Source organism: Berghia stephanieae, chromosome 2 (genome assembly GCF_034508935.2).
Source record: "Berghia stephanieae isolate SIO BIC M18660-M18661 chromosome 2, UCSD_Bste_1.3, whole genome shotgun sequence".
In the NCBI taxonomy this organism is placed as follows: Eukaryota; Metazoa; Mollusca; class Gastropoda; order Nudibranchia; family Aeolidiidae; genus Berghia; species Berghia stephanieae.
In genome coordinates, this window is record NC_088361.1 from 27,386,038 (window position 1) to 27,403,537 (window position 17,500).

The 17,500-nt window shown below is 34.4% G+C and overlaps 1 protein-coding gene across 2 annotated transcripts in view; it reads right to left on the reverse strand.

The window, feature by feature from the left end:
- LOC144964608 (chondroitin sulfate synthase 2-like) overlaps window positions 1–17,046 on the reverse strand; it is a 31,505-nt gene extending 14,459 nt beyond the window's left edge. Inside the window, exon 1 of one of the 2 annotated variants that reach the window (XM_078899078.1) lies at window positions 16,852–17,046. The gene's annotated coding sequence lies outside the window, so the exon portion shown is untranslated. Of the gene's footprint in view, window positions 1–7,040; window positions 7,289–16,851 lie in introns of those variants that run through there. The other variant, XM_078899079.1, reaches the window with a different exon arrangement.
- Window positions 17,047–17,500: the final 454 nt, after the last annotated feature.

Genomic DNA, 17,500 nt, shown 5'->3' on the forward strand with positions numbered 1-17,500 from the left:
TTCAATGCGCACCACAAAGCTTAGAAAGACATGATGAAACCAAATGTCAATTTCATAAAATGTAAGACATCTATTTGTCTTAGGGTATCAGTATGATATGTAGAAGCACTCCTAGACCATCTTTCATTGTCTATAACAAGTACTCTTCCACGTGAGTTGAGTGGAACAATGTATGTGAAATATCTCGGGACAAAATCCCGAGGCCAGAGTTATACGACCAATCCAATCACTAACCACTTTTAATATCACTTAACAACCTTGACCAACAAGGCAATTACAGTATTATAACTTAATAACTTAAGAGAACATCTGGGACCAAAAACTATTTTGATTTTAAGCTTCGACAGCCATAAAGCGCAAAAGTTGTAGCAATTTGAAGAAAACACATGAAAATATATTGGAAAATGATTTGGTCAGTCATTATGATTTGCTTTTTGTCACTGTAGTCAAAAAAACATTTTTTTTTTTTTTTTATCCATTGTTAATATTGCTTTTCATTTCTTATTTTCAGATTGGGGTCCGATTTGATGACTAACACCCTCCCCCCCCCCCCCGCCCCCCCCCCCCCCCCCCCCCCCAACAAAAAAAAAACAAACAAAAAAAACAGGAAGAACTTGTATGTGGCAAAAGGGGCAAAAGACGTAAAATCCCAATCGTAAGGGAAAGTCACTCCTATAATACTACACGCACTACAACAAAATACATGATGTTTTCTTCGTTTTGCCCAGAAAACTTAAATATCGACCACGGTGCACTTAAGACGAGTCTTGGCCTTGGTGGTTCTGTGGTACCCAGCCTCCTTGCATTGTAACAATTGGGCAAGGCATTTTACACATATTATAAATAACCCCACTTAACTCAACTGTGGATGAGTATCCGATTTTCAGGGTGCTATACACAAATGACGCCTGACAGGCGACTGGCACAGTATAATATGAAAAGTTGGTTCATTGTCAGAGGGAGGAGGGAGTATAAGAAGAATTGTGAAATGCATTGAACTTGGTGTATCTGTTGAAATGGGTTAAAATATATACAAAATCAAGTTCAAGAGTTTATTTTAGGCCTTTCGTGGCCAATAAGCATCACGTTTCTCTGCACAAAATATATCATCAACAACAACTATCACAATAATAATAATAATAATAATAATAATAATAATAATAATAATAATAATAATAATAATAATAATAATAATAATAATAATAACGACGACGACGACGACGACGACGACGACGACGACGACGCTGCTGCTGCTGATGATGATGACTTATGAACAGCACGGGGTGAAATGGACATCTAACGGATGCAACCGTCAACTCCGACCATTATATTATTATTATTATTATTATTATTATTATTATTATTATTATTATTATTATTATTATTATTATTATTATTATTATTATTATTATATTATTATTATTATTATTATTATTATTATTATTATTATTATTATTATTATTATTATTATTATTATTATTATTATTATTATCATCATCATTTTCCTTCACACAACATGACATTTGAGTCGTAAAACTAGGTGAACAGCCAAAGATATGGTGACGCCCTCTATTTCCTTGCCTTCTTGTTTACCATGTGTGTGTGTGTGTGTGTGCGTGTGTATGTGTGTGTAAGTGTGTGTGTGTATGTGTGTATGTGTGTATGTGTGTGTGTAAGTGTGCGTGTATGTGCGTGATTGTATGTGTATGTGTCTGTGTGTATGTGTTTCGCGGGTTGTTTTCGTTTCTGAAACTTTGTATTTGCCAGTGTAACTGTGAAATTTGTAAATAAAATATTATTTTTAATGGAATTACGAGAGATAGAGAGAGAGAGAGTGAGAGAGAGAGAGAGAGAGAAAGAGAGAGAAAGAGAGAGAGAGAGAGAGAGAGAGAGAGAGAGAGAGAGAGAGAGAGAGAGAGAGATCCTTTCTTTAAAAAATATAGCCTTGTGGTGAACATTGTGCTTATTTGAGTCAATAAAAAAATGATACGGAGCACAACTCTACTGAAAGATTTGAAAATTAGAAATGTATTTTTTACAGATAGATAAACAGATAACGTGATTTCCTTTTATAATTTAAAGTCAGTTTGAAAGTTCGTTGAGTCAAACAGATATCATAAAATACGTACCAACGACACTAACACTCTCAAAAACAACCAATCTGGACACTGTAAAAAGTTGTCAGTTTGGCGTTTTTACGCAAATCGTTGCATTCGAAATAATGTATTCACTTAATTACTTTACGGAATTCAGATCTACACTAAGTTTTCAACAGTTTTCATCCATTTATGGCATCAAGTATTATTACTGCCCCTATGATGATTTCAGTGTGATGGTTTCGGGTGGATAATAATAATACCCAGGTTTAATGTCTTTGGTAATAAATTAAACAATAATAATAATAATCTAAAAAATCGAAATTTAAAACCAGAAAATAGAAGTTGCATTGAAGGTAAAATATAAGGTTTTAGAAAGACTTTATTAAATGTTATGAACAGTCAGCTGGCTCCGTAGCGCAGTGGATAAGCTGTCAGACTCTAACCTTGAAAGTACTGGGTTCAATCCCATTGTTGACATTTTTTTTAAAAAGTGTACTTTATTGAGAAAGGCATCATTTTTGTTGTTATAGTTACTGGGCATAAATTTAAAACCTTAAATTAATCTATTATTATTATTATTACCTATTATTATTATTATTATTATTATTATTATTATTATTATTATTATTATTATTATTATTATTATTATTATTATTATTATTATTATTATTATTATTATTATTATTATTATTATTATTATCATTATTGTTATTATTATTATTATTATTATTATTATTATTATTATTATTATTATTATTATTATTATTATTATTATTATTATTATTATTATTATTGTTATTATTATTGTTATTATTATATTTTTTTAAAAACAACATCGGTACCATTCAATGTGTTATCGTCGTGCATTTATATGTAAACGTCGATTATTATCATTTTATAATATTTTATCATTGTCATCAGTTTATTCGCTTACCGCGTCTTTGTCATTTTATTGGGGGGTTTTTTTCTTCTTCTTCTTTTGTTGTTGTTGTTTTTCAAAAACTTCCTGTCCCATCATTGTTTATGTCTATTTACCTTATCTACGCCATTCACACTACACATCTCTCATTCGTCCTTAGTGTCTTATTCGTCGTGTTTTGTTGATAAAGGGGAAATCAGAAACGCCCACAGTATGTCTTCGTCTATTAAATTGAGGCTTACAATTCAACACTTATCGTTATTTTCTCCTTCGAGCTTCAAGCAGCAACATTTTCATTAATCAACCGGCACCGCCAAAGGAGGTGCATAAAAACGGTGCGCTTTTGTACACCTCCAGTGGAGGTGCATAAAAACGGTGCTTTCTGTACACCTCCAACGGTGTGCATAAAAACGCCACCAAACATGATCACCAGAGTACTGTAAGGTAAGTTCTCGATCCCAGGATCGTCTTTCAACTCTGCTCACGTCTGCTACTTCAGGTTTATTTTAGCAGTTGATTTTCTTACCACAACCTGTTTTCACACACGGACAACTGTATGTTGCTGTATCACGGGTCAGAGGCTATAGTGGCTTACACCAGAGAGTTTATAAGCTAACGCGTTAGCTATACAATCTCTCTGCTTACACTTAATGTTGGGCCACACAGAAAAATCAACAGAGGATTACCAAGTTACACAGACAACGTTGTTTACCAATCTGCCCTCACTAAATGATGGTGGGTACAATATCGAATGAAAATAGTTCTTTCCCCGCGAAATTGCGGGCTTCTTACTAGTGTGTGTGTGGTGTTTTCTGGTTGTATTAATAAACCACCGACAAGAGCAAAACCCACCCACCAGAAAACGCAACTGCAGAAATAAAGAACACTGCCCGCTAAACAAACAATGCTTAGAATCAAGTTTAATTTACCAAGCCACAGTCACAGAAACTAAAACAAACAAGCAAGAAAAATATGTAGGACTAACAGAAAATAATTTCAAAACAAGATACAACCTCCACACCTCAACATTTAGAAACACTAACAAAAAAACATCCACAAAACTCAGCGAACATATTTGGAAATTAAAAGACAACAAAATAGACCACAACATTTCATGGAAAATTTTATCTAAAGCAACAGGATACACACCAACATCAAAACAATGTAGCTTATGCCTGGAAGAAAAATATACTATAATCAAACAACCTCATGAAGCCACACTCAACATGAAAAGTGAGATCTACGGAAGGTGTCCCCATCGGCGTAAATTCTTGTTAAGCAACTTTAAACCGGAACCACTTCAAGAAACAACAACAGTCAACAAAACAACTCAGTCCTGACGATGGCAAATTAAGCCTGAAACATTAATGTAGACTGTGGTAAATATTTTAAATAATAATAATAATAATATATATATATATATATATATATATATATATATATATATATATATATATATATGAGAGAGAGAGAGAGAGAGAGAGAGAGAGAGAGAGAGAGGAGGGGGGGAGGAGGGAGGGAGAGAGAGAGAGAGAGAGAGAGAGGGAGAGAGAGAGAGAGAGAGAGAGAGAGAGAGAGAGAGGGAGAGAGAGAGAGTTAATCCCATCACCGCCAATATTACTAGCATACTTTTGTTTAAAAGGTGTGAAAAAGTATTCCATAATTTGTGTTTTTTCTTGGGTTTGAGGATGCTGATGCTGCTGCTGCTGATTATGATTACGATGATGATGACGACGACGACGACGAGATGATGATGATGATGATGATGATGATGATGATGATGGATGATGATGATGATGATGATGATGATGATGATGATGATGATGATGATGATGAGCGTCCCACAAAATAATCACTCTACGTAAAACAGTGAAGTAAAAATCAATAATGATAACATCATAATGCATTACTCTGACGACCAACGACTCCATTTACGTACCACTACTACTACGTACATCATTTATAAACATCCATGCAGATGGGGAAAAACTATGTGATAACCATCGACATATACCATAACCTGAGGGTGTAAGCACATAGCTTGTATACGTCCTATGGAGAAAGGGGTAAATGAGTCTGTGACAATAAGTCATTTCAATACGGTTTGGCACAAAGCACATCAATATCAATGTTATGTTATGTTATCAGTATCAGAAATTAGATTTCTAACTTGAAATAGGACTAAAAAGTTGAAATACTGCACACAAAAGACAAGTTTCCTACTTTGACCAAACTTCTAGAAAATTTGAGAACTACTCCGGTTTTGTGTTATATATTCTAGTTTATTCGTTTTTGTTTTTAATTCTGTTTTATTTTTTTATTTTTTTATTTGGTTTTGGTTTTTTTGCTTTTTTTTTTTTTGGGGGGGGGGGGGGGGGATTGTTTTTGAAGTGTTTTGTTTGTTTATTTTGTTGAGCTTTTTGTTTTTGTTTTTTTAAGTCTGTTTTTTTCTTTGTTTGTTTGTTTTGTTTTATTTTTTTTTTGTTGTTTTTTAAATTGTTTTTTGCTTTTATAAATATGTCGAATTGAACTTAGATAAACCGTTGAAAGCCAAATATGTGTGCGAGTGTGTGTGTGTGGGGGGGGGGGGGGTGTTTGAGTGCGTGTATGTGTATCTGAATGTGTGCGTGTGTGTGTGTGTATGTGTGTGTGTGTGCGTGTATGTGTGTGTGTGTGCGTGTGTGTGTGTGCACACGCATGCTTGAGTGAGTTCAAACGATTTGAATATATTCGTCTGTATGCGTCGATCATTACCAAAAAATATATATATATAATAATAATAATAATTTTAAAAATAAAATACAAAATATAATTTTAAAAATACACGGATCCAAAGTTTACAACACAGCATTTATGTAGCTATAACTAATCAACCTGATGAAATCAAGATGAAACAATGTCTCGGTAATAGTTATTACAAGACACACACAAAAATTAACAAATAAATAGATGGATAAATAAATAAATAATTAAACTCAGGTCGAGTGGAATATTGTGTCTTATTTATTTTATTTTCCAAAGATTTTACGGCGCTTCCGACACATTTAGGTCATTTCAGCGCCAGTAAAAATGAAGGGGGAAAAATCTAGAATCACAGGTAAAGGTACCCAAGAAAAAGTAAGACAAAGAAGACTGGTTCAAATAGGGAACGGGTGTAGATTCAAAAAAAAAAATATCCGTGTACTAAGTAAAAGCCTCATCCAGACACCAGCACGGGATCCCAATAAGAAGAATACACTTCAATGTTTACAAAATATATTAATCAAAAACAGAAAACATACCTAACACTACATACTAGATTATATACAAGGAGAAAAAAATAATATCCCAAAGCTAATACTAAAAATGAGTTTCCCTCTCAGCTAAGGACTCCAAGCAAGGGTCAGGACAAAGCCAAACAAGCCCATTTTAAGACAAAGACAGAAAGCAGCTCGGAAAACAGATAAAAGGGGATAGAAGATACAACAGGTCATTCAGGACTTCCTGCCCACCATGGACCTTATTCAAGGACAAATTGAGAGACGGTTTGGTATCAATATGTTACTGTTACAGCATTTATTCTCTGACCACGTGTGGCTTTATTGCAGTTACAAGACGAGGGAGGCGGTACCAGATTGTACATACATGCCATAGAATGGAAACAGTTGACATTCAAACACATAGGATAACACATATAGATATAAAGATGGATGGATGGATGGATGGGTGGATGGATGGATGAATGGGTGGGTGGTACGTAGATATGTATATATGTACATATGTTGGTAAGTGGGCAGATATTGTGAAAAAGAAAGAGAGGTGAAGGAAAGAGGATCGGAGAGAAATAAATAAATATATACATAAAGAGAGGGAGAGAGGGAGGGAGAGAGAGAGAGAGAGAGAGAGAGAGAGAGAGAGAGAGAGAGAGAGAGAGAGAGAAGTGGATAGACAGAAAGGGATGGAATAAAATAAAGAAAAAGAAGATAAGGGGGAAAAAAATTTGTTTGGAGGACATCATCAAAATAATATGAGTTATAACATACCTTTAAGAATTTTTTTAAAAATGAAATCCACGGTACACAAACTTCAAATAAAATGGAAAGCGAGATATCAAACGAGAATTTATGTACACAAAAGTATGTGCTCTATAATTATGCACAGTCTAGCCTACGCCTGCTTCCAGCAGATGACGTCCTGATATGCACTGTTAATTTGTGTATTTCAATAAAGGCCTCATCCAACCGTCATTCTGTTCTATTCATCGCACGGTGGTTTTCGTCACGTTTCTGCCACTACATAAGCTATCGCCCCAATGTCATTCATAACACATGAGCCACCGCCCCTGTAGATATCACCAACCGCTTGATTGATCTGAGACAGTTAACGTTTTTCAGTTTACTGGCCGCTACAGTACAGGCAGGGTACGTCGGTCAAAAGTATTCTACGGAAAATTAATGTCTTGTCTTTTTTATTTTTGTCATTGGGTGGGTCAATTCGCCACTGGTGGTGGTCATTACCAATGACGTATGTCATGGGTGGGACGTATGTCATGGGTGGGGAGAGTTATAACAAACACACACACACACACACACACACACACACACACATACATGCATGCATACACTCACACAAATGTACTTACACACACACACACACAAGACTTACCATACATATATAAAAACACACAAATACTTGCACACACACAGGCACACACACACACACACACACACACACACACACATTGGCAGATAATTACATTCCCTTCCAAATTATGAAGTAAATCTCCGAGGGTGAAAAATAAGCAAAACAACTAGATCACCATAAAAGGACCTAGCTGTACATGTAGACCGTTTCCTCGACGAAAATTTCAAATTGGTAATTTTAATGTAAAAATTGTAAAAATAATCAACATAAACATTATTTTTAAAAGAAAAATTCTAATATAGGTAGTTCATATTTTTTACTAAATAATATTTTATTTTTCCTCAAAATAACTTTTTTAATAACTTTGTATTTTATTTCAATACGCATAATAGAAAAAAAAATAAAATAAAAACACACATTTAGTCATAGCCTTGATCGCACAGACAATATCTACGTTGAAAACCTCCATATAATCATCATCATCATCATTATCACCATCGTCATCATCATCATCATTAAAAATAATAATAATTTGGCTAGAATCTTATTTCGATTGATTAAAATGGCCTCAAAATTGTCAAAATGTTTATAACTTAAGATAGCCCAAGACTTCAAGCGAAAATCGGGTTTACGACTATTGAAAAATTGGGAGTTATCTTGAACTATCGATTTACACATTAAAGATTTTTTAAAGTTCTGATTAAATTGAGGTTTGGTAACTGTCGAATAATGAATCACATGAACATTACTTGTATTTATTACAATATTTAAAACCTAATGTTACCGAATTGACTTAAATTTCATACGGCTCAAGTGGGATCTAATCAATAGATGGAATGAAGTTGACGTTACTCGGATCTTTGTTATTGTTTTTCTGTTTGTTTGTTGTTGTTTTTTTTTTGTTTTTGTTTGTTTTGTTTGTTTTTTTTTGCCATCCATGTTTATGAGTAATTCTCACTAAACTGTATAAGCCAGATTATAAACGTTTAAGGTTACACATAGTTTTGTTTTTTTTTGGTCCGTTATATTTCCGGATGGCAATGTTGTGAGCTTCTTAGCCAAGCGCACACTATCTATAAATAACTACAAGTCCTATGATTACCGCGATAAATGAATGAAAAGGGCTCCCCGAGGAGCATAGGCGACGTGTGCTTATTCGCAAATATCCTATAGATAGAATAAAGTTTAAGGTTACACATAGTTTTGTGTGTTGGTCTATTATACTTCCCGATGGCAATGTTGTGAGCTTCTTAACCAAGCGCATACTATCTATATGCATGTGGGACGTCAACAACTTTTTCTCTACTAAATGGAGGAAGTGCAATACAAAACCAATTTGGTAGTGGCCGAAAGATTTGTAATTTGTAATTTGCAATGGGTAATTAAAATAAAATAGCGCCAATGTCAAGTACATTGTTCAATGGCGCTTTATAGCAATAATATTATATTTCATTTTTTTTTTTTAAAGATGTGGGTAGAACCAAATATATACAAGCCGTCTGACCATTGGATAATCTTCAGACAAGTGATTTGACCTCTCGATCGCATAGACGGTAAATTGCTATACCCCAATATAAGGTAACACATAAAAAAAAAAAAGAACACATTGCAGGCAGTACCGGTGATCGGGGTCAAATCAATCGAGAAGCTGAACGTTGACTCCTAGTTCATGGACTAACGCCTTCATTTCCCAGAACTTTTTCGTGTGGATTAATTATAATAATATAATAATAGGTGGAGCTCCATAGATTCAAACGAGACCACAATCCGTTTCACGTATTGATTTTAGAAGTAAGAATTTTACAGTCGTTTAATCACTTAGAATACTGACACTGACAGACCAGTTCTTATCTACAATACATTGAATAGGAGCAGAAAGAAAAAATATACGATGACGAAAATTCCTCAATCTACAGACAGCAGCTAAATAAATAATTTCTTTAAAAATACACATTCACATGGATTAGAATAGTATCGATTGACGGAAGAATTTTTTTTTTAAAAGGCCTGCCACATGCAACAAATAAAACATCTGTATATTGGGGGGGGGGGGGGGGGGGGGGGGGTGCGACCGAATTTCAATGAAGAAAAATATAAAAATCTGTATCATTCTTCAATACATGATTTCCATCTATGAATTGTCATTTTTAAATGCATTGGGGCTGGTGTAGTTGGTTTAATTTAGTCGCATTTCAATTAATGTTTTAAATCGCCGACTACGGTCTACGACCTGTCTATCGGCAGCCAATCTGCGTCAGTGGGACTAGCTGCGTCACCCATTTGCATTTGTAAAATCAAAGAGCTGCTATTTGAGCATTGCGTAGTGGTACAGCCATTTGGCGGGTTCAATACAGTTGTTCATAAGAGTGAAAATATTATAGATTGAGGAAATCGTCATTATATATAATATTGTTGTGTAACCATAGATGGCCACCGATGACAGCGGATAATGCTTCAAAACACATTCTAATTATGAACAGTCCTGGGAAGTGAAGCAAAAGTTTGTTTTGTTTTTTGTTTCTTTGTTTTTGTTTTCTTTTTGTTTTTTGGTGGGTTTTGGGGTTGTTTTTTTTTTCTTTTTGTTCTGTTGGGGTTTGGGGTTTTTTTGTTATTATTTTGGGGGGTTTTTTTGTAATTTATTTCTTTTTTTGTTATTTGTGTTGTTTTTTGGGAGGTTTTATTTTTTGTAATTTATTTCTTTTTTTTTTTTTTTGTTATTTGTGTTGTTTTTGTTGTTGTTTTTTTTTTTTGTTTGTTTGTTTTTTTGTAATTTATTTGTTTGTTTTTTTTTTGGTTATTTGTGTTTGTTTTGTTTTGTTTTGGTTTTGGTTTTTTTTTTTTTTTTTGGGGGGGGGGGGGGGGGGGGGGTTGGGTTTTTTGGGGTGTTTTTTTTTTTGGGGGGGGGGGGGTGATAAATAATAAATAATGACATTATCAAGGGGTGTATTTTGAAATGTGTCACTTTGAATTTTATGAATTCGTGAACTGTAGTATGGATCTTCTAATTAAGAGGCGGCTACAAAGACCAAGACTTAGAATTTAGAATGTAAGCGTATGCAATAAACCCCCAGACGGAGTCATGGGCATAAAAGAAAGTGAGCAGAACAATATTATTCGCTGACGAGATCGTCTGCATGCAAGGACCGTTTTGTGAAAGAGAGGCTATTGAGACAAGGAGCAATAACATAACCATTCAAACAGAACTAATTTGCAGAGAATGAGAGCTTATCGATGAAAAACATGCGACCTCTTCCCTGCTGATTAATTATTTATTCAAGAACAAAAATGTACTGTTGAGATCCTGTATGGATACAGTGCATTAAGCATTTTATTTCCGACTTTCCGATTATTTTTTTTTTTCAGAGGCAAGTCTGAAATAACAAGAGGTCCCGGTTTTGAGCCCCGCTTGGTTTGACTTCGTTTTTGCTTTTGTTGTTGTTGTTGCTGTTATTGGGTCGGGGGTGTGTGCGTGTTTTGTTTTTTATTTTGTTTTGTCTTTGTTTTCTGTGTTTTGTTTTTGTTTTTGTTTTTGTTTTTTTTTTTTTGTAATTTTTTTTTGTGGGGGGGGGGGGGGGTGGTTGTTTTTTGTTGTTCTTTTTGTTGTTGTTGTTTTTTTAAGGGAAGATTATTGGCCCCCAGCATGCTAATCTGGATTACATGGGCGACTCTTGTTGATATCAAAAGTTTATTAATTGGATAGATAACTTTAAAATAATTACGTTAGTGAGTGCGGGAACTAACAAGCGGATCATAGGGACATTTTATTTTTTTATTTTTTTGGTTGGTAATCAGTTTCTTTTCTTTCTTTTTATTTTAACGAGACAATATCACGGAGTGACAATTTACCAGAAAACCAAAGAGGTCTCCGGTCCAATGGCGAAATCAACAAAGTAATTAGACAAATAAAATAAACAAGACAAAGGCGATGACGTGGTGGTACGTAATTCATTTTTGTATCGAAAGCAAAGATTCAAACCCCATGAAAACAATTGGATTTTTTTCTTCATGTAAACTCTGGGTGGGATAAACTGATAGGCAGTAAAAATAAATATAAATAGATGACTTATTAAAAAAAATAATAACATAAATAAATAATTAAATAAATAAATATTATTTTAAAATACAGTGTCCGGTTGGTAGAAAAGTGCCAGAAGACAATAGAGAATAAAAAATTTTTTCGCGGCGGTGGTGGGGTTTGAACCTGCGACCTTATTGGTACGACAACTCCGCCTGGCAGGTGAGAGCGTGGCTCTACCGTGTGAGCTATCCACGAACACAAAAATATTCGTTTCAAACCCAAAGTCATTTCTAGATCCCTCTCTCACCCACTTCTTGAGATCGCCGATTCGTTCACCACCATCGCGGAGTAATTTTGACCAGCAGTTAAGCTTAATAGCCAATATTCTCATCACAAACATATAACATAGAAACGATTGAGACATTGAGTATGCTCCGGTGTATGGGGTGAATTTTTAATTCAGAAAAGTGAGTGGAGCAGGCACTTATGTTGGTAACAACAAGATATGAAGTGAGTAAAAAAGTGCCAGAAGACAATAGAGAATAAAAATTTTTTTCGCGGCGGTGGTGGGGTTTGAACCTGCGACCTTATTGGTACAACTCCGCCTGGCAGGTGAGAGCGTGGCTCTACCGTGTGAGCTATCCACGAACACAAAAATATTCGTTTCAAACTTGTCTTCTGGCACTTTTCTACTCACTTCATATCTTGTTGTTACCAACATAAGTGCCTGCTCCACTCACTTTTCTGAATTAAAAGTGTCCGGTTGGAAAGTGTTTAATATAAAGGGAAGTAATACTCCATATATCGAAACAAAACAAATTAGTTTGATTATTTCCCTTACTGTACGAGCAAGATCTTCGGTCGGCAGAATCACAAAGAAAGCCTTTTCAAGTAGGCGGAACGTTTGGCTTGGTCAAACTTTTAAGGTCAATCTTTTGCAAGAGGTGATGGTGGAGTAACAGAGGGAGGAGGATGAGGGAGGAGGATGAGGAAGAGAAGAAGAAGAAGAAGAAGAAGAAGAAGAAGAAGAAGAAGAAGAAGAAGAAGAAGAAGAAGAAGAAGAAGAAGAAGAAGAAGAAGAAGAAGAAGAAAAAAGAAGAAGAAGAATATGACTTACAGACTTTATTAGCGGACTTATTTTGATCGTTGATGTGTCAAAAGATTCGTCTGGATCTTTGTTAATTTCCACAATTCAATAGTATAATATGCAAAGAGTCTGCCTTTATTTCTCTCAGACATGCAGGTTTTCCACTACTACTACTACTACTACTACTACTACTACTAATAATAATAATAATAATAATAATAATAATAATAATAATAATAATAATAATAATAATGATAATGATAATAATAATAATAATAATAATAATAATAATAATAATAATAATAATAATAATAATAATAATAATAATAATAATAATAATAATTAATAATAATAATAATAATAATAATAATAATAATAATAATAATAATAATAATAATAAATTATTATTATTATTATTATTATTATTATTATTATTATTATTATTATTATTATTATTATTATTATTATTATTATTATTATTATTATTATTATAACAATAATGTCATTATTTCTATTATTATGTTTCTATCATAGACAGATCTATTATGGTCATCGCAAAGATAGGGTAACAAAAGTTATACAGTCATAGTAATATAAAAAGGAATTCAATATGGATTTGCTACTTTACAAGCGTTGAGTGGAAGGGAAACGATTCTTTTCTAGAAAGACATAGTTAAAATCCTCTCTATTCTATCGCTAGGGAGTTATGTGAGCAGCAGCAGTGGTAATCAAACTTTGATCTAACTAGCCATGGGAGTGGTATGTTGTTAGATCTGATGGAAAGTACTTGGCCAGAGTAGCACCCTATTCAAAGGATGACAAACAATTGCTATTGTCGAATCCATGCTATTGAAACTGGGATAAAATCCAGCTCCACAGACCTTATGGTTCCAAAGGAATACTAGCCATAGGGAAGTTGCGACTGAAAATTGTTGTGCATCTTTGAGAAGGATCCTGTAAAAAGAATGTATAACTTTCTATTTATTAAAGCAATATTGCAGATATTTTGGTATTAACTGCTTACAATCGACTTTCCATTTCCTTTTTAATGGTGGCATGCAATTACAAATCCGTTCAAGATAGCAGGAGTTACAGTCCACTCCGGATAATCGCATCTCAGTTAATCGCAACTTTCGGTTAATCGCAACATTTCCCAAGAAACGGAATTAATTCTATATAAAAGTCACTAGTTAATTTCAACAAACATTGGTTAATCGCAACAAATTTTCAACCTCAAAATGTTAATTTCAAGAAATCAATCAAACAAAATATCAGTTTCATCATGGGTGAAATCGAGAGTGAGCGGGTTTGTTGTTGTTGACTGAAGTCAAATTTATGGTAAAAGTTATGTTTGGTTGTAAAATTATTCCGTCTTTCAGTCTTGTTCAAGAAAATAAGTTGGCCGCTGATTCATGAAGTACCAATATTCAAAATGCTTGTTCTGAATAAATCAGAGGAAAATTTGATTTTGAGAATTATTTGCTTCATTTTCTCTTTTGTTCAGAAGTATTCATGGTAACTTATGACTTTGGTTTCTTACATCCCCCCCCCCCCCTTTGTGTGCGTGTGTGTGTGTGTGTGTGTGTGTGTGTGTGTGTGTGTGTGTGTGTTATAGACAGAATGTAAGAGCAGTAGCTGGGCCAAATCTATAAATTAGCATTAGAAATCCATAACCCAATGTCTTGCTTTTTAATCCATTAGCCTAGTTAGAGACAAATCCTACATGTATTTTTTAATCTGAGCAAAAGTTTTCGTTTTACCATGAGATCAAAAGGGGTGACACACTATGACAAGAGAAAGGGGGGGGGGGGGGGGGGGGCAAGGGGAAAGATGAAAGAAATGGGTCACCTGATGACGTAGATCAAAGTAGTGTTATGGAGGTGCTTTACAGTGCATGTTTCATGCAATTTTAACCTCTTAACAGTGATACTGATTTTTTTCCAGATAATAGTAATAGTTTCCCTATCGCTAATGCAGAATAAATCATTTCCACCAAGAGGGCAGTAAAAGTATTTCGACTCGGGCTTCAATTAAACTGTAATCGCATAGCTTGTTTTTTGATGATATTGATAGCAATAAGACTAAGATCTGGTGGGGTTTTTTTTGTTGTTTTTTTAAAGATTGAATCTCGCCTTTAATGAGTTAAATTGTATTGATTGATAAAAAAAATAATGCAGTGACAAACCAGTTACTGTGTATGTAGATCCTGAGGCTAGGTGCCCGGATACCCTGAGTATGGTGAGAGAATGTGAGTAAAGAACCTTTTCCAAGGAGTCAACTATGCGCTGAGCGAGGCTCGAGTGATGATGATGATGATGATAATAATAATAAAAAAACTAATAATGGTGAAAAGTTAAAATGCAGACAATCCCTTATCAAAAATTTATCCGCAGTGTGTCTGTGTATAGAGAGTATGCGGTAAGGACTGAGGGAGTTAATTTTTGACATCTTACATGGTTCAGTCCCTTGATTCCAGTACAGATTTCTTCAAAATGGCGACTAATGCTTTCAACACAATGGCCACTGTATCAAAAAAATGCTACAAAGAAAAAATTGAATGAGTTAATGAGATTGATCCAAATCAAAAATTTATTTTTATTTTCCGTTAGTAATTTTTTTGTCTGTTTTGCTTTTTAATATATTTGTTGAATAATTTTTTTCTCTCTGATGATTTGTCCCGTGTTTTTCTGATCCAGATTATTTATTTATATTTGTTTATGTCTCTGACGTGTTATCTATTTCTTTTTCTGTTTTCTCCTATTTTGCCTCGATTATCTTCTTTCTGAGCAAGATAGTTTATATTAATATTATATTTACATATTTTTTTATTTTTCTATCTGACCATTTCATTGCCCTCTGAATTTTTTTGTATTTGTTGGGTTTTTTTGTTGTTTTTTTTTTTTGGGGGAGGGGGGTTTTGTTATTTTAAAAAAATTATTTATTCTTTTAGTATGCACTTTTGATATCGGAGTTGGTATGAAAATTTAAATTTGCAATATTCTATAGAAAGGATCCAAACGAGAGAAAAAAATTTAAAAGAAAAAAAAGGGAGGGGGGTGTGCATTTATCCGTTGCAACGCTCTGTTGAAATTTTTGTTTAAAAGTGGCAGTGCCAGGATTCGAACACACAGCATCGATCTCGACATGCTTTTTAAGACAGACGACTTTGGCCATACAGCCACAACATCCAAATGAGTTGACGCATCTTGTGTATATACAGTAACATCAACTGATTTATTGTTGGGTAATTTTATCCTTTTATTGGTATTTTATTAACTTTATTTATTTCTATGTGCATTTATTACATTCATAAACAGCAGGAATCCTCGGCATTTTGACAGTTTTGTGTTGACTTGGCCAAAACCAGTTGAAGTTCCCAATGTAAACAACGTGATCAGAAGTTACAACAGTGGTCTCACTTCAAAGGAAGCAACAGTGGATAATATATAAACATGAAGTCGTCATCGGCATACTCTCTACTATAAAAGTAAAAACCTTGGCCTTTACTTATTCACAGACATGTCTGTCATTATAGACTATCACAGACAAGTTTGTGAATAACGACAGCCTTTAAATCACTGATTCTCTTGATGCTTCAGTTGAACCAAGGGCACATCACCATTCATTATCATCTAAATCTTCTATATTATTTTTGGGAGGCCTTCCGAAAGCTCCTACATCCCCAGTATTCTTTTGTTATTGTTTTTTAATGTTCTAGTAGTAGTAGGGGGTTTGGGAGGGGGGAATGTATGAGCTTTCGGAAGGCCTCCCTTATTTTTTTAATAGATCTCTAACTCTATGGACTACGGACCATGGATAAATATTTGTTGATTTCCGCTCCCTTCTTCTACCTCTCCTCTGCCTCTGCCTCTACTTCTAATCAGTCCTACTCCCAAGAATAAAGGCATCAAGATCATAAAAGACATGTTGGTAAGAGTAAGTCGGAAAATTGTGAATTCGATCAAGAGAAAAAAAATTACAAAAAGAAATATTAAGAAAAATGAAAACAAGACACAAGTAGCCGTCGAGGCCCACAACAAGACCAACAAGAAATAAAAATATTAAAAGTAAAAGAATAAGAATGTTTAATTAGAACTTAACTTACCTTCTCTTCTGAGATTTATGGTAGAAATAAATTATTCTAAACTTGTAGTACCAACAAACTTAAACTATAAATTTAAAAACTTGAATCATTTATAAAATAAGACCCAAGGAGAAATTGAAAAAAGTTTCAGAAAAGTTCTACCGTCACGTCAACCACAATAATTCCAGACGGAATTCCGTTTCTCAAAGTGTTTCCGTAGAATTCCAGTTTTTGTCTGGTTTTGTCTGAGAGGGGTCAATGGTTCAAACTACATTTGGGATAGATTGTGTGTATTATCTATTCTTCCGTACAGAGCGCTTTCCGAAATGTAGGTAAAGATGCTGACTGTGAATGCAGTTCCAGACACCTGATAAAAATGAGCCAGCATGCATCGAACCAACAGGTGGATATCGTTCCCCGATTAATTCAGACTCTCATGCCTTCGATCGAAAAGTTTGCTGTGACTATTTTACTCTTCGAAAGGCCGAAAGGGGGTCGGGGATATTCAGCTATATGAATGGTTTCAAGTTCTAGATCAAAATTCTTTAACATCCCATTACACTTCTTCAATCGTTACCACACAAAAGCACACAACACAATAACATCGTCCCCCTTCCCTTCCTCCCCTCCTCCTCTTCTCCTCCCCCCCCCCCCCCCCCCCCCCCCCCCC